Source organism: Triticum aestivum, chromosome 5A (genome assembly GCF_018294505.1).
Source record: "Triticum aestivum cultivar Chinese Spring chromosome 5A, IWGSC CS RefSeq v2.1, whole genome shotgun sequence".
In the NCBI taxonomy this organism is placed as follows: domain Eukaryota; kingdom Viridiplantae; phylum Streptophyta; class Magnoliopsida; order Poales; family Poaceae; genus Triticum; species Triticum aestivum.
In genome coordinates this window covers 508,767,341-508,788,677 of record NC_057806.1, presented here as the reverse complement: position 1 = coordinate 508,788,677, position 21,337 = coordinate 508,767,341, and positions in this window count along the sequence as shown.

The window sequence follows — 21,337 nt, the reverse complement described above, 5'->3', positions numbered from 1 at the left end:
TCCACCATATCAGCAACTTTGTTCATTTCCTGATATATCAAGTAACTGTTTTCTTTGTCTGGCAGGGTTTGGAAAAAATTCTCCAAAAAAGCTCCAGGACTCCCGAAGAAGCTGCAATTTAGACACCTGAAAGTAAGTACTATAGTAGCATGTTCCGTGCATCTCCTATTGATTTGGCATTCTTGCTTATCAGTTTGATTGACCTTTATTTCTTGTAAAGTGGTTGTGGCAGGAACAAGGGAATGATTTCTGTGGATACTACATTTGCGAGTCCATCCGCCACATGACCTGTGAGCGGGGCTACTCTGACGAACAATATGAAGTGCGTAAATAACAACATTCACAATTTTATTTTATTACCGTCATTTGTGTTGAGTTTCATTCATTCATATATATATATATATGTATTGACCCCCTTCTTCAAATTAGATGTTTCGGAAGCGGGATGCGAGCAATTATTGTATATATGTAGCCGGTATGGCGTAATTCAAGAGGAATTCAAGAGGAATTGGCGTAATTCTTTCTTGACAACGTGATCGCTGAAGACGGAGAATACTATGTGGATCATGAGTCTGTATGTTAGGAGATTATATTTGTAAGAGATAATTATTGTATATATGTAGCCGGTAGTGTTGGATAGATATACGAGAACTTGTTGTTCGACCAATCTCTCAGAGAAGGAGAGGTGGTCGATATCACTTCACTCTGTATGCATATATGTTCATGACGATCTTCTGTTTCCTTCGTTTGCTTACTAGCTAGCTAGCGTGTCTAGTCCTCTCTATATGTATGTATAGTACGTAGCATCGACCAAGCACGGACATAAGAGAGGACACTTCTCTCTATTAATTATAGCTAGCTAACACAATATATGGAACACCTAAATTAACCCCCCAAAACCCCCAACCCCCCCCCCCTTCAAAAAAAAACAAAAACCCCAGCCACAGAAATGCTGACGCGTGGATGCCTATTGGTCCCGGTTGGTGCCACCAACTGGGACCAAAGGCCCTCCTGCCTGGGCTCCGCGCACAGGCCACGTGGAGGCCCATCTGTCCCGGTTCTGGATTGAACCGGGACTAAAGGGACAGGGCATTAGTACCGACCCTTTAGTCCCGGTTCAGGAACCGGGACAATAGGCCGTTTTTCTACTAGTGACTATAAAAGCGTGTTGTACTACATCATTGTGCAATTGTTGTTTGTCTTCTAATATTAACTTGGTGCTTTTAGGTACATATGTCATCGGTAAAGGTCCGCGCTTCGACCCTTTCTGCGTATGGGGCAATGAGATATCGATGAACCACCATCAAGTGACGAAGCTGAAAAAGATTGTTAGTAAAATGGATCTAAAGATGGCAATTAAACTATTTGTTTACACTTTATCCAAGACAACAGCGAACTGCAGGATGGTAAGTAAGAACTCTGCAACCTTTTTTTACTGCCCATAGTGAGTTGTGTTAGATGACCATGTCTGAATCTTTTTCCTTTGTAATGGATGCCAAAGCAGTTTACTCAAGATTACCTCTCAACCTACATGATTGGTGGGCATGCAAAGGTTAAAGTATTATACTAGAACACGATGATTATCTAGATGTTTTCATGAAGACCGTGAAGGATGGGTGGTCGTCCATCACAAGGGGTTGGACTAGAGTCTTGTGTGCCTTCTGCATGGAGGAGGGCACAATATGGGCATTCCGCTTCACCTTTTTCAGCAACCAGAATATATGTCACCTCTTTCTTTACCGTCTTTAATAGTACAAGTATACAACTATTGCTCATCATTCTTTATTTGGTTCTTATGTAATTCTTGAACATATGTACCTATGAATCGAATAATGCATTGGTTGTTTGAACCTGATGGATATGAATAAAGTTGTAGCATAAATTCAAATTCAAATCCAAATCCGGTACAATTTGGAAAATCAGCAATTAAATTATGGTGAAATTATGCTCTCCAGGTTGTTACGGCACACAGGGTTGGTAAAACACAAACATTTGCAATATACACCATACTCCGAGACGGTTCACAGAGATGAAACATGTGCAAGCATGCACACGGTTGTCGTTTGCAAAGCGTGTGCTATGTCAGACAATATCACAAACGGTGCGAGCAAACTAAACATTTGTGTTAGTTGCCTTATCATACACGATTCACAACCATGAACTGTTTCTGATGAAGTATGCATCATAAATGTTGAACCACAGAATAAAGTGTGTGATAGTTGTCATGTACGACGATGTTACGATGGTCCGGTGTTTCGTAATCCTATCTGACAATCGTTTGTGATGGGCCGCGCATCATACACATTCCATAACAGTGAACCATTTGTGATGGGCTGCACATCGTAAATGTAGCACCATAGAATACCGACTGCGATGGAAATGCGAGCAGAAACGAGTAGGAGTACTGTAGGGGCCCTATCCCTGACGATTTTTGGGTCGTGTGGGAAGGACCCCGCTATCGCCTACACTAACTTGGCAACGATTCCAAATGCCGTTGCGGAAGGGGGTTAAAAACCGTTTGTATAGCACCGACGTGTACCAGTGTAGGGTGCCCAAACACCCAAGAGTAATAAGCTTCTCAACTTTCACTTCCACGTATCACCGTGGAGAACTCAAACCGATGCACCAAATGCAATGGCAAGGGCACACGAAGTGCTCAAGTCCTTCTTTCCCATATCCCACCACAACAACTAATGCTATGCAGGAAAATGAGAGGAAGAACGAAGAAGAGAAAACTAAGAACTCCAAGATCTAGATCCAAGGGGATCCCCTCACATGGAGGGGAAAATGATTGTTGGAAACATAGATCTAGAGCTCCTCTCTGTTTTCCATCAAGAACTAGCAAGAATCATTGGAGGGATTGAGAGATGGAAAGCTTGAGGAAGGTCAACCATGGGGGAAAATACGAGCTCAAAGGATTAAATTCTTTGGGAACAAGACCCCCTTTTGTAGGTGAGGACAAATCCAGCCATTATGCCCCCAGCCCGAAAACAAGCGATACAACTGCCAGAGGAGCAGAACTACCGCTTGGGACGGTAGTTCTAGGTGTAGCACTAAGAGAGAATGGAAGTCTAGGCGGGGTAGTTCCACCGGAGCGGTACTACCGTCCTCACAAGTGGTATTACCGCGTAGTGTCTTAGGACACAAAGAACCAGGAACAATAGAGGGAGGGTAGGACGATAGTACCACAGGAAGTGGTACTACCGCACCCTACTATCGCTCTACTACCGTGGAGGCGGTGAGGGACTACAAAAGGAAAGAGATAGGCGGTAGTGTGACGGTAGTCTGTCGTGGAAGTACCGCGAGCGCGGCACTACCGCTAGGCAGGTGCAGTACTACCGTCCAAAACGGAACTATAGTGCCCAATTGCCGTCGAAGCAAAAACGAGTCCACAAGCCTGAACATAAGTGGTAGTACCCATGGCACTGGACCGCGGAACTACGGCCCAAGTGGTACTACTGCTAGTGAGCTTGAAAATAGCCCAAGCAAAACAGAAGGAGATAATAAAGCCTGAACTGCCAAAACTTCTAGAAATGAGCTCCGAATTGAGCAAACTCAAGCTTGTTGGATAGATGATGACAAATTTTATTCAACAATGACTTCTTGCCAAAACATTTCAAAACATAAAAATAAAAAACTTCTTGCCAAAATTGGCCACAGTTTCGACAGATGATTTGTACGTCACAAAGTGCGGTGGACGATTTGTCCATAATGAAAAGTGTGATACACCACAGCTTAACACATAACTTTTGGAAATGTATGGCTCCAAGAAAAACATGTCCTCAGTGTTGACCACAAGACTATGATAGTTCTACAGCCTGACTATAAATTTAACCATGTTTAAAATGTGGCGAGGGTAGAATACCACTCAAGAGTGCATGGATGTCCATATCACACTGAGGACTCCGCTCTTGAAGTATGTTTTCCTTGCGAAGGTGAAACAAAGAGAGAATAGGAGAGTCCACGTCCAATCTCAACTAGAAGAAAGATACAGGAAAGATGGATAATTTTTTTCCTGAAAGAGGAGAAAAGACATATAACATACAATTTCATCTCGTACTTTCTGAATTGATCGCAGCAAATCATCTATCTGGTCATCAACGTTGTACTCTGTGGTGCCGCCTTCAATGAAATTTGGAACACAAATTAAATACTTTGATGACCAATAACTAACAATATGAAAAAGCAGTCTTGAATAAGTTTTTCTAACCCGACTTTCCTAATAAATCAATATTTTCGCATTCCAAAGCATGGTTATTGACTAGATCAACATGTGTTGCCCGATACAACAATTAGTTCTTCAAGTTACGTTAGAGTGAATGGATCACACGAAAAGCTTGGCCTATTCATCACCTACTCATCTGAAACTAATTTATGAAAAGGGTTAATGGATCACAAGAAAAGCTGGGCCTATTCATCACCTACTCATCTGAATATTATTTATGAAAAGGATCCATACATCTTTTGATTGATTGACAGTGGGTGTGGCTCCTCTCTTTGTATGGAGATGATTTATTTGGGTGTGGCTCCGAATAATAGGATCTACCAATTGATACTTTCCTAACAATAAATTTTTTTCCTAACTAATACACTATCCTTAAATAAATGGGATATTATGCCTTATTTGATAGGAATGGATTGTGCTAGCATCCCCTCGTCCTAGTACCTAAACAGAAGTGTGTGCTCGCACACTTTTCTAAACATTCACATGGCGACATGTGGTAGAAAAGAAGAAATGCTCTAAGCCTATGCTACTTATAGTTGAGTGCATATGAGAACAAAAACAAATAGAATAAAGAGCAACATCCACCGTGATAACATTTGTATAGACAAGGACGGAACCATACAACTTATTGTTGTTAATAGGTCATCATATTTGAGGTTTATTCTCTACAACCATTTCACAGGGTGCACGCGATCGCATTGCGTCCTGGTATTGTAGTTTTTGATACTTTCAATCTGTAGTTTAGCTTAGCTCTCAAGGAAAGACATCTTGGGGCACATTGTCATGTTTAGATTGCTCCTATGTTTTGTTCTTCTCCACTTGAACACAAAAAATTGATTATATCAGAATGCAAAGAAGGAAAAATGTGATTGGTAATATCAAAATACAGTTACAGTGACTAACCCGATTGTAGGATTTTAGTTTCTCCACTTGGTGTCGCGGCTGCAGCTTCTGTATTTCTGGACTTACTCATGCGTTTTGGAGGTTCCACCTCAATATCATGTTTTGTTGTGGAGATCTCACTATCTAGACCCTCTGCACAGACACCAGCCGCAACCATGGAGACTTCAGATTTTATTTTGCTGCTTTTCTTGTGCTTGCTGGCACCAACTGCTTGTTTGCTTTGCTGTGTAGTTGACACTTTTGTAATTCGTTTTCGCAGTTTGGACATGCTATTCTCATGTTGCACTTCCACATTTTCATCTATTACGGAGTGCAATGCACCTTTTCCATGTCGACTTGGTTGCTCGTTTAGTGAAGAAACAGAAGACCATTTCCTGAAACATGCAAAGTATCATATTTACCATGATCCCAAAAAGTTATTGTCCTACTTCCACGCATAAAAAACAAACAAATATTATGTTACCTATGGACGAGTTCAGATAACATTTCCTTATACGGAAGAATGTGATAATACTCAACTATAGATGTCATTTTTGGAAATGGTTCATTCACAAATAGCAGGCCAGTCATACTACGAAGGAGAAAGGCGAATAATATCAGTATCCTTGAAAAGGGTATCACTTTTCATCGGGATGTAGCATACAATGGTCATATTCAATAAACTGATTAGTAGTTGATCAAAAGGGATGTAACCTAAAATCATAAAACTATCTAGTAGGTAAAGGCTTAGGCTCGAACAAATGCGGAATAAAACTAGTGTTTAATTTATCAAGCACAAAACCTAAAGCAACTATGCTCACCTATGTGCACCAACAACTTATGCTAAGCAAGGTAAACAACTATGTGATAGCAAGATATATAACATGAAATACTATGGCTATCACAGAGTAAAGTGCATAACTAAATGGCTCGATTAAGTGATAAGAGAGGCACACAAAGACGACGATGTATCCTGAAGTTCACACCTTTGCAGATGCTAATCTCCATTTGGAGCGGTGTGGAGGCACAATGCACCCCAAGAATGCACTAGGGCCACCATAATCTCCTCACGGCCTCGCACAATGCAACATGTCATGATTCCACAAAGGGACCATTAAGGGCGGTCACCTAATCCATACAAATGGAAACCCTTGGGGCGGTCACCGGAACCCGTATACTTTGGAAAGCATTGGTGCGGTCATCAGAAACTTACAAATTGCTTGGGGTGATATCCACAACCTAATTGGAGACCCCGAGGCTAGCCCAAATCTTTACAACAAAAAGATTGTGCTTTGAATGCATCAATCGTGTAGTGCACCAAAGCACCCAAGAGGAACAAGCTCTAGAGTGCCCAAATAACCAAGATAAATAAGCTTCTCAACTTTTACTTGCATGTATCACCATGTAGAACTCAAACCGATGCATCAAATGCAATGGCAAGGGCACACGAAGTGCCCAATTCCTTCTATGGAGGAAAATGAGAGGAAGAACGAAGAAGTGATCACGTAGAACTCCAAGATCTAGATCCAAGGGGTTCCCCTCACATAGAGTCGAAAGTGATTGGTGGAAACATAGATTAGATCTCCTCTCTCTTTTCCCTCAAGAGCTAGCAAGAATCATTGGAGGGATTGAGAGATGGAAAGCTCGAAGAAGGTCAACAAATGGGGCAAAACATGACATAAAAGGATAAAGTTCATTGGGGAAGAAGGCCCCCTTTTATAGGTGGGAAAAAATCCACCCATCATGCCCCAAGCCCGCACTCAAGCGGTACTACCGCCCAGAGGAGCGGTACTACCTCTTGGGGCAGTAGTTTGAGGTGTAGCACTAAGAGAGAACGAAAGTCTAGGCGCGGTAGTTCCGCCAGAGTGGTACTAACGTCCTCACAAGAGGTACTACCACTTAGTGTCTCAGCACAGAGAGAACTAGCGGTAGTAGAGGGATGGTAGGACGGCAGTACCGCATGAAGTTGTACTACCACACCCTACTATCACTCTACTACTATGGACGCCGCAAGGGACTATATAAACGAAGCTATAAGCAGTAGTGTGATGGAAGTCAGTCGCGGAAGTACCGCGAGAGTGGTACTACCGTCCAAAATGGTACTACCATTCCCAACTGCCGTCCTACTGCCGCCGAAACAAAAACGAGTCTAATAGCCCGAACACAAGTGGTAGTGCCTATGGCACTGGACCACGGAAGTACCACGCAAGCTACAAAGCTTCAAAATTGCCCAAGCAAAACAGAAGGATACAATAAAGGCTGAACTGCCAAAACTTATACAAATGAGCTCTGAATTGAGCAAACTCAAGCTTGTTGGATAGATGACGAGAAATACTATCCAACATCGACTTCTTGCCAAAATTGGCCACAGTTTCGATGGATGATTTGTACGTCACAAAGTGCGGTGGATGATTTGTCCACAATGAAAAGTGTGATACAACACTGTTTAACACATAAAGTTTTGGAAATGTATGGCTCCCAGAAAAACATGTCTATAGTATTGACCACAAAATTGTGACAGTTCTATAAGATTTGTAAATGTAACCATGTTTAAAATGTGGCAAGGGTAGAATACCACTGAAGAGTGTCTAGATGTCCATATCAGACTGAGCACTTTGTTCTGGAAGTATGCTTTCCTTGTGAAACTGAAAGGAAGAGAGAATCGGAGAGTTCACATTAGATTCTCAACCAGAAGAAATTAATAGGAAACATGCATCAATTTTTCCTGAAATAAGAGAAAACACATATAACATACAATTTCATCCTGTATTTTCTGACTTGATGACATCGAATCATCTATTTGGTTATCAACGTTGTACTCAATGGTGCCGCCTTCAATGAAATTTGGAACACTGATTAAATAATTAGAGGACCAATGACTAATAATATGAAAAAAGTAGTCTTGGGTATGTTTATCCAACCTGGCATTCCTAAAAAATCCATATTTTTGCATTCCAAAGCATGGTTCTTCACTAGATCAACATGCCTGATATAACAATTAGATCATGAAGTTACGGCAGAGAGAATGGATCACACGAAAAGCTTGGCCTATTCATCACCTACTCATCTGAAACTTATTTATGAAAAGGATGAATACTTCTTTTGATTGATTTACAGTGGGCGTGGCTCCTCTCTTTGTATGGGGATGATTTATTAGGGTGTGACTCCTAATAATAGGATCTACCAATTGATACTTTCCGAACAATAATATTTTTTCTTAACTAATACACTATCCTTAAATGTATGGGATGTTATCCATTATATGATAGGAATGGATTGTGGCCGTTTCCCCTCGTCCTAATACCAAACAGAAGTGTGTGAGCTCACACTTTTCCAAACATTCACGTGGCGACATGTGGTAGAAAGGGAGAAATGCTCGAAGTCTATGCTACTTATAGTTGACTGCATATGAGAACAAAAACAAATAGAATAAAGAGCGACATCCATCATTAGAACTTTTTTATAGATGAGCACAAAACCATACAAATTATTGTTGTTAACATGTCACAATATTTGATGTTTATTTTCTACAACCATTTCAGAGGGTGCATGTGATCCTAGTGCGTCCTAGTATTATAGTTTTTAATACTTCCAATCAGTAATTTAGCTTACGTCTTTAGGAAAGACATCTTGGGGCATATTGTCACATTTAGTTGCTCCTATGTTTTGTTCTTCTCCACTTGAACACCTAAAGTTGATTATACCAGAACACAAATAAGGAACAATGTGATTAGTCAAATCTAAATACAATTACAATGACTAACCCGATTGTGGGATTTTAGTTTCTCCACTTGCTGCTGCGGCTTCAACTTCTGTATTTCTTGACTTACTCGCGGGTTTTGGAGGTTGCACCTCACTAAAATAATTATTGTGGGGATCTCACTATCCATACCCTCTGGACAGACATTAGCTATAGCCTTGGAGGCTTAAGATTTTCTTTTGTTGTTTTTTATGCTTGATGGCACCAAGTGCTTATTTGCTTTGCTTTGGAGTTGACAGTTTTGTAATTCGTTTTCGTAGCTTAGACGTGCTATTGTCATCTTGCTCTTCCACATTTTCATCTATTACGGAGTGCAATGTACCTTTTCCATGTCAATGTGGTTGCTCGTTTAGTGAAGAATCAGAAGACCATTTCTTGACACACGCGAAGTGTAATATTTACCACAAGCCCAAAAAGTTATTGCCCTACTTTCACGTATAAAAAATTAACAAAAAATCTTATGTTACATGTGGAGGAGTATAGACAAAACTTCCTTGTATGGAGGAACGTGATAGTACACAACTACGTATGCCGTTTTTGGAAATGGATCATTTACAAATAGTGGACCAGTCATACTATGAAAGAGAATGCCAAAAAATGTCAGTATCCTTGAAAAAGGGTATCACTTTTCATCAGGATGTACCATATAGTGGACTTATTTAGTAAACTGATTAGTGGTTGACAAAAAGGGATGTAACCTAAAATCATAAAACTATCTAGTAGGTAAAGGCGTAGGCTAGAGAAAATGCAGAATAAAAGTAGTGTTTAATTTGTCAATCATAAAAGTAAAACAACTAGGCTCACCTATGTGCACCAACAACTTATGCTAAGCAAGATAAACAACTATGTGATAGCAAGATATATAACATGAAACACTATGGCTATCACAAAGTAATGTGCATGAGTAATGGGCCTGGCTAAGAAATAACCGAGGCACACAGAGATGATGATGTGTCCTAAAGTTCACACCCTTGCGGATGCTAATCTCTATTTGGAGCAATGTGTAGGCACAATGTTCCCCAAGAAGCCACTAGGGCCACCATAATCTCATCACGCCCCCGCACAATGCAAGATGTCATGATTCCACAAAGGGACCCATGAGGGCGGTGACCTAATCCGTACAAATGGCAACCCTTGGGGCGGTCACCGGAACCCGTACACTTTGCCAACAATTGGGGGCAGTCATCGGAACCCATACAAATTGCTCGGGGAGATCTCCACAACCTAATTCGAGACCCCAACGCTTGCCCGGAGCTTTATGCCACAATGATTGTTCTCCGAATGCACCAACCGTCTAGGGACCAAAGCACCCAAGAGGAACAAGCTCTAGGAAGCCAAACAACCAAGAGCAATAAGCTTGTCAACTTTTACTTCCACGTATCACCATGGACAACTCAAATCGATGAATCAAATGCAATGGCAAGGGCGCATGAAGTGGCCAATTCCTTCTCTCCCAAATCCCACCATAACAACTAATGTTATGGAGGTAAATGAGAGGAAGAATGAAGAAGAGAACACAAAGAACTCCAAGATCTAGATCCAAGGGGTTCCCCTAACATGGAGAAAGTGATTGGTAGAAATGTAGATCTAGAGCTCCTCTCTCTTTTCCCTCAACAGCTAGCAAGAGTCATTGGAGGGATTGAGAGATGGAAATATCGAAGAAGGTCAACAAATGGGGAAAAACACGACCTCAAAGTATAAAGTTCAGTGGGGAAGAATACCCCCTTTTATAGGTGGGGACAAATCCAACTATTATACCCCCAGCCCGCACACAAGCGGTACTACCGCCCAGAGGAGCGGTACTACCGCTTGGGGCTGTAGTTTCAGGTGTAGGACTAAGAGAGAACGAAAGTACAGGCACGGTAGTTCCACCAGAGTGGTATTAACATCCTCACAAGAGGTACTACCACTTAGTGTCTCAGGACACAGAGAACCAGCGGTAGTAGAGGGATGGTAGGATGACAATACCGCACGAAGTGGTACTACCGCACCCTACTATCGCTCTACTACCATGGACGCAGTGAGAGAAAATAGAAGCAAAGATATAGGCTGTAGTGTGACGTAAGTCCGTCGTAGAAGTACCACGAGAGCGGTACTGCCGCTAGGAAGGTGCGGTACTACAGTCCGAAATAGTACTACCATGGTCAACTGCTATCCTACTGCCGCCGAAGCGAAAACAAGTGGCCCGAACTCAAGCAGTAGTGCCCGTGGCACTGGACCACGGAAGTACCGCACAAGCGGTACTACCGCTACCCACAACGGTACTTCTGCTACCGAGCTTGAGAATAGCCCAAGCAAAACAGAAGGATACAATAAAGCCTGAATAGCCAAAACTTCTACAAATGATTTCCGAATTGACCAAACTCATGCTTGTTGGATAGATGATGAAAAATACTATCCAATAGCGACTTCTTGCCAAAACATTAAAAAACAATCCAAAAAAACTTATTGCCAAAATTGGCCATAGTTTCGACAGACGATTTGTACGTCACAAAGTGCGGTGGACGACTTGTCCACAATGAAAAGTGCGATACAACACTATTTAATACAGAAATTTTGGAAACGTATGGCTCCTAGAAAAACATGTCCATGGTGTTGACTACAAAACTGTGATAGTTCTACAACATGATTTGTAAATGTAACCATGTTTAAAATGTGGCAAGGGTAGAATACCACTCAAGAGTGTCCGGATGTCCATATCACACGGAGCACTTCCTTCTAGAAGTATGATTTCCTTGCGAAACTGAAACAAAGAGAGAATTGGAGATTTCACATTAGATTCTCAACTAGAAGACAGTTATACAAAACATGCATCATTGTTTCCTGAAATAAGAGAAAAGACATATAACATACACTTTCATCCTGTATTTTCTGAATTGATCACAGTGAATCATCTATTTTGTCATCAACGTTCACTAAAAGGGAAAACCCTAGCAGTAGAGCTAGTTTTGTGCTCACTAGTAGCGCGGGTAGGCACGCTACTAATAAGGCGCTACAGCTATTGCTTAGCAGTAATGTGTGCCCGCACGCGCTACTGCTAAGACAAATAGCTGCAGCGTTTGTTCACTCCCACACTACTGCTAATGTAACTACTGGCAGCGTGTTTTCTCTCCATCGCTACTAGTATTCTTTTTTTATTTTTTTTATTTTTAGTGTATTTATGTGCCATCATACAAATATTGGTACAATACGAGTTATGAGGTTTACATCATTATGTCAATAATAGTGTGTCAAATGAAGGTGGATTAGGTTCAAGTGGAGGAAATATGTGGTGCATGTCAAAAGTATACTACTAATACAAACTTGATCTAGTTTGGACTAGTAGTACTTTCGATGTGCACCACATGTTGCCTCCACTTTAATCTAATCTGCCAGCACAAGCTATTTAATCATCATCATAGTCATTACCATGAAAAATATTTATTTAATCACCACTAACACTAGCTAATAATAATCATCATAGTCATTACCACCAACACTAGCTATTTTATCATCATAGTAATAGTGTAGCACATCATCATCCTCAAACTCATTTCAAGCTAGATAATCACTCCTGCTGCTCTCTCTTAGGTAAAATAACATAGAACATGTGTAGCTCTCCTCCTTGATCAAGTTGGAGCATGCAGATGAACCTGTCTCCTAATCGTGGGTAGCGGATCTGTTTGCTGCCCCCAGTACTTTTCTATGCTTCTCCATCACACATTTGGTCCTGTCTTGCACTATTAAGCATGCGTCGCTAATCTTGAATGCACTAAAGTAATCTGTAGGATATCTTGGCCGTAAGCTAATAATACTCATGGTACCTTTAGTCTCGATCCCATAAGGCACAACATTCATCGGGAGTCCCTGTTGAAGAACATCGTATGGTAACATACTTAGCAATGAACTTTAGCTTTAAAAACAATGTATGGAAAAGATGCACTGAGGACAAATAGTAAAAATCTTACCATCCTTCCTAAATAGATGTGACCGTAGTTCATTACGAACACTATTGGTCGCACATTTTCAGTACTAACATTTCTAAGTGTAGGAAGAAAATTTGTCTTGACAGTATCAAGATCCTCAAGCCATGAAACATAATGACTTAGCTCCTCGCAGTTTAGTTCATCCCCGGGACAGTAGTAGGTCATGTCTACCAAGCGCTGGACATGTTTGCTTGCACCAAAATAAGCTGACAATATAAATTAGTTGTCAACTATTTTTGAATAAACAATATCAAAGACATAAATATGGTTGAGAAACTTACATAATGGTATAATTGGAGGCGTCTGCACATCGACCCAGATGTCGGTATTACCTTCAATATGATCTTCCGGACAAATATCAAAGGTGATAACCATATCAGGCTCAAATGCATAAGTCTTGCATAGTGCTCGCCATGTTTTCATCCAAAATAGGTGTAGTCGTCTGAATTGTATAATTTTGCATGGAAAATATAACCATGCTCGGTCTTCAAGTAAACTTTCTTTTCCTCCATAGTACAAATGAAACATATCTTATCCAATACAAAAACTCTTGCATGGGAGGGGATACGCTAGTAGAATAGTAAAAAAAGACTTGTCATGCTTAATGTCATGCTTAAATTATAAGTTGAAGCAAATGTCATGCTTCATTACGAAAAAAGACTTGTCGTTGTGACTTACTGTATCCACTTCGAGGTTCTCGTCCAGCTTCATGCTGAAGCGCCTATCATCATCTAGGAAGATTCCGTCGCACAGGCTGCGCTCGTCTTTGCAATATTTGCATATAATGAAATCCTTTTCGTCGTCAGACATTTCCTATGTTCATAGTTAAAACATTAATTGAAAATCGATTGAAGACAACTACCACGATACTCAACACACAAATCTGGGGCACTCGATATTTCCTGCATATTCTGGCACAAGTCATGCCAAAATTCACGGAAAAATCCGGCATGACCTTTGCTAAAATAGGACATATCGAGCGCCTAGAATTTGCCGGAACGGAAATGAATCAACACTCCAGCAAAACATAGGCCACTCGGAGGTGTAACCTGCAAACATGACCGGCCACTTGGGCAAGCACATATCCTATTTGAGCAACACAAGATATACATTTCACAATATCTTATAGGACTCAAATTAGCATGCATTCAATAAGCAAAAGTAAATCATATCGTGCGTCTGTACATCGTCGAATATTATCACTAATACATCCCGAATAGTTTCATACATATAACATCACTAATACAACTAAAACCCTAGCACACGACGGGTATCGGCGCGGGCGGTGGACACCCACAGAGAAGGAACCATCACGGGATCATAGCTCCAGTGAGATCCCTGGAGAACCTTCTAGGTATTGGAGAACCTGTGCTCCAACGCAAACAAGTAGTGACGGACGTGCGTGTCCTCCTCACTGACACGGTGACGCACCACCTCTGCGGGGTCCTCGAGCCTCTGGACTGTCACTGGCCCACGCGACCGCCACCAAAGAAGGTTCGGGTCAATGACAGGCTGGCTCCTCACCAACCTGGGCCCCCCGGTAGGTAGCGCCTCCCAGTACCTCCCCAGCAGAGCCCAGTCCTGGACATGGCCCATCTGGTCAAGCAGGTGTCCTCCTCTGCCGACTCGATGACGAGGATGTGGGATAGGCATCGTCCACGTCGATGCGGGAAAAATTGCTTTAACTAAAAAAACAGCAACAAGTTCTTACTAACTAGTTCTATTAATTCAACTAGTTCTTATTAAAAATAAACTTACTGTAAATAAAAATAAACTAGTACCTAATTAGTACCTAGTTCTTACTAACTAATTCGTACCTAGGAACTACTGCCCTAATTACCATCTAATTTGATGAAGCTAGGGGTGGAAAGTGGTAGCGGATATTCCAATTATCCAACTATAAAGTGAAATAAGTGGTCAAATTTTACTCGTTTTATGATTCATCTTAGAAATTTGATTCGTTTCCACCCTTACATGAACCCTAACTCATTTGAGCCGCATCCGCATCCGATTCGTTTCCACCCTTACATGAACCCTAACTAATTTGATGCAACTAAAATATAAAGAAACCCTAGGCATAGGTAGGGGAGAGGGAGGAGCAGACGTGCTCACCTCAGGTGCCTGCGACGAGGGAGGGGTAGGCGGCGTCGAGGTCGGGGTCGGGGCTCGGGCGGGCGGCGGATGGCGACGTCGAGGTCGGGGTCGGAGGCGGGGTCCGGGGCGGTGTTGAGGTCGGGGGCGGGGGCGGCGTTGAATCTGGGGTCAGGGGCGGCGTAGAGGGTGTGCGGAGAGCGCGCGGCGGCCGACGGGCGACAGCGGCGGCGAGAGTGGAGAGCTGGATTTGGGGGAAGTGGCCGTGGGGAAGGACGAACCACGTGGTTAAGTCAGAAGTAGCAGTAGCACGTTCCAGAAAGCGCGTTACTGCTACGTTAGCTACAATGCATTCTTGTATACACGCTACTGCTACTCCTTTCTCTTTCCCCCCTTTTTCATTTAGTTTTCTTCACATTTTATTTTTTTCCTTTCACCTTAATCTATTTCTTTCATTTTCAATTACCTTTCCATTTGCTTTCCATTTAATTTTATATCCTTTAGCAGTAGCAAGTTTAGATTAAAACGCGCTGCTACAAAGAAAGTAGCGGTAGCGCGGTTCGATATAGGTCGCTACTACTATGTGTAGCCTATCGGCTAAGCCGTGGGAATTTTAGTAGTAACGTGTTTAGAACAAGACACGCTACTGCTAAAACTTTATCTGCAGCGTGGTTTGCACAGGCGCACTACTGCTACTTAGCACTAGCGTGCTTTTTTGACCCGCGCTACTGCTAAAGTTCCGTGTATAAGGTTTTCCCTAGTAGTGGTTGTACTCAATGGTGCCACCTTCAATGAAGTTTGGAACACTGATTAAATACTTGGAGACCAATAACTAATAATATGAAAAATAAGCAGTGTTTGGTATGTTTATCCAACTTGAATTTCCTCACAAATCCATATTTTCGCATTCCAAAGAATGGTTCTTCACTAGATCAACATGCGGTGCCTGCTACAACAATTAGATCTTCAAGTTACGGCAGAGAGAATGGATCACACGAAAAGCTTGGCCTATTCATCACCTACTCATCTAAAACTTATTTATGAAAAGGGTGAATACTTCTTTTGATTGATTGAAAGTGGGTGTGCCTCCCCTCTTTGTATGGAGATGATTTATTAGGGTATGGATCCTAATAATTGGATCTACCAATTGATACTTTCCTAACAATAATACTTTTTTTCTTAACTAATACAATATCCTTAAATAAATGGGATATTATCCCTTATTTGATAGGAATGGATTGTGCTGGCTTCCCCACATCCTAATACCAAGCAGATGTCTCTGATCTCACACTTTTCCAAACATTCACGTGGCGACATGTGGTAGAAAGGGAGAAATATGCTCTAAGTCTATGCTACTTATAGTTGAGTGCATATGAGAACAAAAACAAATAGAATAAAGAGCTACATCCATTATTATAACATTTTTATAGACAAAGACGACACCATACAATTTATTGTTGTTAACATGTCATAATATTTGAGGTTTATTTTCTATAACCATTTCAGAGGGTGCATGTGATCCTAATGCATCCTAGTATTGTAGTTTTCAATACTTTCAATTTGTAATTTCGATTGCCTCCTTAGGAAAGACATCTTGGGCCATATTGTCATGTTTATATTGCTCATGTGTTTTGTTCTTCTCCACTTGAACATCTAAAGTTGATTATAACAGAACACAAATAAGGAACAATGTGATTAGTCAAATCTAAATACAGTTACAATGACTAACCCGATTGTAGGATTTTAGTTTCTTCATTTGTTGTTGCGGCTGCAACTTCTGTATTTCTTGACTTACTCACGGGTTTTGGAGATTCCCCATTAATAACATGTTTTATTGTGGGGATCTCACTATTCGGACCCATGTACAGACATCAGCTGCAGCCATGGAGGCTTCAGATTTTCTTTTGCCGCTTTTCCTATGCTTGCTGGCACCAACTCCTTCTTTGCTTTGCTTTGTAGTTGACACTTTTGTCATTCATTTTCGCCTCTTAGACGTTCTATTCTCATCTTGCTCTTCCATGTTTTCATCTATTACGGAGTGCACTGAACATTTTCCATGTCGACGTGGTTGCTCGTTTAGTGAAGAATCAGAAGACCATTTCCTCAAACATGCAAAGTGTCATATTTACCATGATCCCAAAAAGAAATTGTCCTACTTTCACGCATAAAAATCACAACAAATCTTATGTTACATGTGGGGGAGTATAGACAAAACTTCCTTGTATGGAAGAATGTGATAGTACTCAACTAGAAATTTCGTTTTTGGAAATGGATAATTCACAAATAGCGGACTAGTCATACTGTGCAAGAGAATGTCGAAAAATGTTAGTATCCTTGAAAAAGGGTATCACTTTTCATCGGGTGTACCATACAATGGTCTTATTTAATAATTTGATTAGTGGTTGATCAAAAGGGATGTAACCTAAAATCATAAAACTATCTAGTAGGTAATGGCTTAGGCTAGAGCAAATGTGGAATAAAACTAGTGTTTAATTTGTCAAGCACAAAACTAAAACTACTAGGCTCACCTATGTGAACCAACAACTTATGCTAAGCAAGACAAACAACTATGTGATAGCAAGATATATAAAATGAAACACTATGGCTATCGCAAAGTAAAGTGCATAAGCAAAGGGCTTGGGTAAGAGATAACCGAGGTACGCGGAGACGATGATGTATCCTGAAGTTCACACCCTTGTGGATGGTAATATCTGTTTGAAGCGGTGTGGTGGCACAATGCTTGACTAGAAGCCACTAGGACCAGCGTAATATCCTCATTCCCTCGCACGATGCAACATGTCGTGATTCCACTACGAGATCCTTGAGGGTGGTCACCAAACCCGTACAAATGGCAACCCTTGGGTCGGTGACCGGAACCCATACACTTTTGGGAACTCTTGGGGGTGCTGACCGGAACCCGTACAAATTTCTCGAGAAATATCCACAACCTAATTGGAGACTGTCGGTGTCAAAACCGGCGAATCTCGAGTAGGGGGTCCCGAACTGTGCGTCTAAGGCGGATGGTAACAGGAGGCAGGGGACACGATGTTTTACCCAGGTTTGGGCCCTCTTGATGGAGGTAAAACCCTACGTCCTGCTTGATTTATTCTTGATGATATGAGTATTACAAGAGTTGATCTACCACGAGATCGGAGAGGCTAAACCATAGAAGCTAGCCTATGGTATGATTGTATGTTGTCCTACGGACTAAAACCCTCCGGTTTATATAGACACTAGAGGGGGCTAGGGTTACACAAGGTCGGTTACAAAGGAGGAGATATACACATCTGTATTGCCTAGCTTGCCTTCCACGTCAAGTGGAGTCCCATCCGGACACGAGACGAAGTCTTCAATCTTGTATCTTCATAGTCCAACAATCCGGCCAAAGGATATAATCGGGCTGTCCAGATACCCCCTAATCCAAGACTCCCTTAGTAGCCCCCGAACCAGGCTTCAATGACGATGAGTCCGGCGCGCAGTATTGTCTTTGGCATTGCAAGGCGGGTTCTTCTCCATCTTTCGAATGTTTGTAAAGTAGTGTCTGGTCCCATAAATGTTTGGACCTCTTGGCTTCTATGCCCAATAAGGGCTTTCTCCCACGCGTCAAATGAATACGAGGTGCTAGGGCATTTTTACATTCGCCCCCTAGCCAGATAAATAAATTGTCTATTAAAGGGATGGGGATCATTAGATCCGATCCATACCATCCTCCCCCAGCGAGAGTCCATCAATGCGCGTTCCGTAAAGATCCATTCCAACATGGTCGATCTCCGCAGCTCCTTCTCCCGCCCCCGAAGCCCTAAGCCCGGTGATTGGGAAAGGTGTTCAGTCCCACACAGTCGTTTCGTCAAACTACAGACTAAGGGATTTCTCCCTCCGGCGTACATGGTGCCCGTTCGAGCCGTGCTTGCCACCTATAATGGCAGGGAGCAAGCGGAGAGCTTTCCCTGTCCCTCTATGGGGGAACGGGTTTGCCTAGTTCCCTATCTATTAAGGGGACTCGGATTTCCAATTCATCCGTTCCTCTGTGGGCTCCTGGAGTTCTACGGCATCTAATTACACAATTTCACCCCCGCCTCCATCCGACATATCGCCGGCTATGTGGCTCTCTGCGAGTTGTTCCTGGGCTGCGAGTCTCACTTCAAGCTGTGGAAAAGGCTATTTTGCCTCGTCCCTCACACACAGAGGGGGTCACTTTATCAAGTGGGCGGAGGCGAAATATGGCGCATCGCCGATACCGGATACCTATCCGGTACTCCGAAGAAGTCACCCGAAGACTGGCCTTCAGAATGGTTTTATATGGAGGACGTTCCCCTTCCGGACCCTGTTCGGCGGGGTCTTCCTGAGTTCAACAATGCTTCTCTGAAGAAACGCCGAAGTTGGCGCCCATGGAGCCCCTAGGTGGAAGACAATGGAGAAGTCCTCTATCTGATGAACCGAATTAAAGCATGGCTCGATAAGGATTGACAGTAATCGAAGTTATGTCGATTTGCATAATGCGGGGAGTGCAACCACTTCAATATCGTGGGCACCCCTTGTGGTGTTATAACGGGGCGGATGACGCCACCCGCTGCGGGCGTAAGGGTCCGGATAATGCTGCCGCTTTAGAGAAAATTTTGTCCGAATTGTTCAAGGGCGTGGGGAAGAGGAGTTCACCCGCATCAAGCCACGGGATGGATTCTCCATGTACAATCCTCCAAGCTGGGTAAGTTATATCTCCTTGCTCCCATTTTCCCCACATTCTTTGTCGTAAGTATTCACCTTGCCACCTTGCGGCAGGAACTGCGAAAAGCCATAAAGGAGGTCAGCAGCCCTTCTCCACAACTAGAGGACCATGACCGGGCCCTCGACTCTGGACTTGAAGAAGATTCAGTTATATTTGTGGAGCTGATAGACCGGCAGTTCTATCAGTTAAGCTGCGACGATGCCATGGTGGCCATTACGGCCGACTATCCCGGACTGCTCCCTACATTGCACGTAAGAAAAAACAAAAATGCCAACTCCAAAATTAGGATCCTCTTTTAGACACTTCACCCACCATATACACATGGAATTTTAATAGGGAAGGCATTCGGGATGCCCTGCCGAACCCGCAGTAACGCGCCAACAGGAGGCACCGAGGCCGGGTAGGCCAAAAAGGAAGGCGGTCAGGACGGATACGCCGGCGCAAAGGTATAACAAACCCCGCTCTGTGGTTGTCGTCTTTCTCGAAATATAATGACGCCCGTGTTTCTTTAACGGAAAAAACACTCGCCGGAATATGTCCGGCGATGTTACTAATCACACTTCCACCAGCCGGGCGCTAGGATCGGACATAGAGGCAGAAGCCGATATGGGGCGGGCGCCGGATAATCCGCCTACAGAGGATGCATATAGATTATCCTCTACAAACTCAGAGGTGGAAAGTGCCATGAATCATAGGCGCCGCCCGGCCGTACTCCATGATGCTTGTTTCTCACCAGAGGCATTTGATGCCTTCAATTCTGGAGAGGCGTACCTCCGATCTTCTCAAGATGGTCTAGCCAGAGCCACGGATCAGTATGTAAAGGATGTACGGGTAAGTAAATCTGATGATTTATATGTATCAGTAGCCCCTAAGACTTGAAACAGTTAGCAGAACGGATTTAAGGATCATCTTTATTGTGCAGGTTCTTACATAGAAGAATACTAGGCTGTCACAGGAGCTAGAGGAATGCAAGACCCAACTGCGGGCCGCTGTGGCCACATTGCAGGAACCGAAAAAGTCACCTGCTGGTAACATTTACTTTAAAGAATGATGGTTACCATATAGTGTGCCGCATGGCTGCAGATCTAACAACAGATGTTGCAGATGAATCCGGAGAAAATCCGGAGGACCAGCATGTTATGCGACAGCTAGAGGCTGGCAAACGTGTGCTGACTGAGGTTAGGCGAGGGAAAAACAATTTCCAAGATTCCAATATTAACCTGAGCATGGACCTAAAAGACGTTCGGGGCCATCTTACAGACTCCGAGAAGGAGAATAAGTGGCTTCGGCGCGGCATTTTCAGTAAGTGCTTGAACAAATCCTTTTAAAGGAGTTCGGCGAAGAAGTCGACTAACAACGTTATGTCTGTAGGTATGCTAACGGGTCATCTCGCAGAGGAAATGCCCAGGTCTGCGTGTGATCTTCTATCCGAGCTGTCACATCTACACGAACAAGTTCGGCAGGTGATGCAGGGTGTTGCCCAAGCCTTGTGTCCATCCGTCTCCCTGCCAGAGGGTGTTGCAGATCTTGCGGAGAAGCTCAAGGGAGCATGGCGGCGCTTCTGATTATTGAAGATATCAGCCTGCCGACAGGGTGCCAGAGAAGCCTGGGCCATGGTGAAGACGCGGTATACCAAGGCAGACCCAAATCACATGGCCGAGGTCGGACCTGTGGGGCTCGACGGAAAA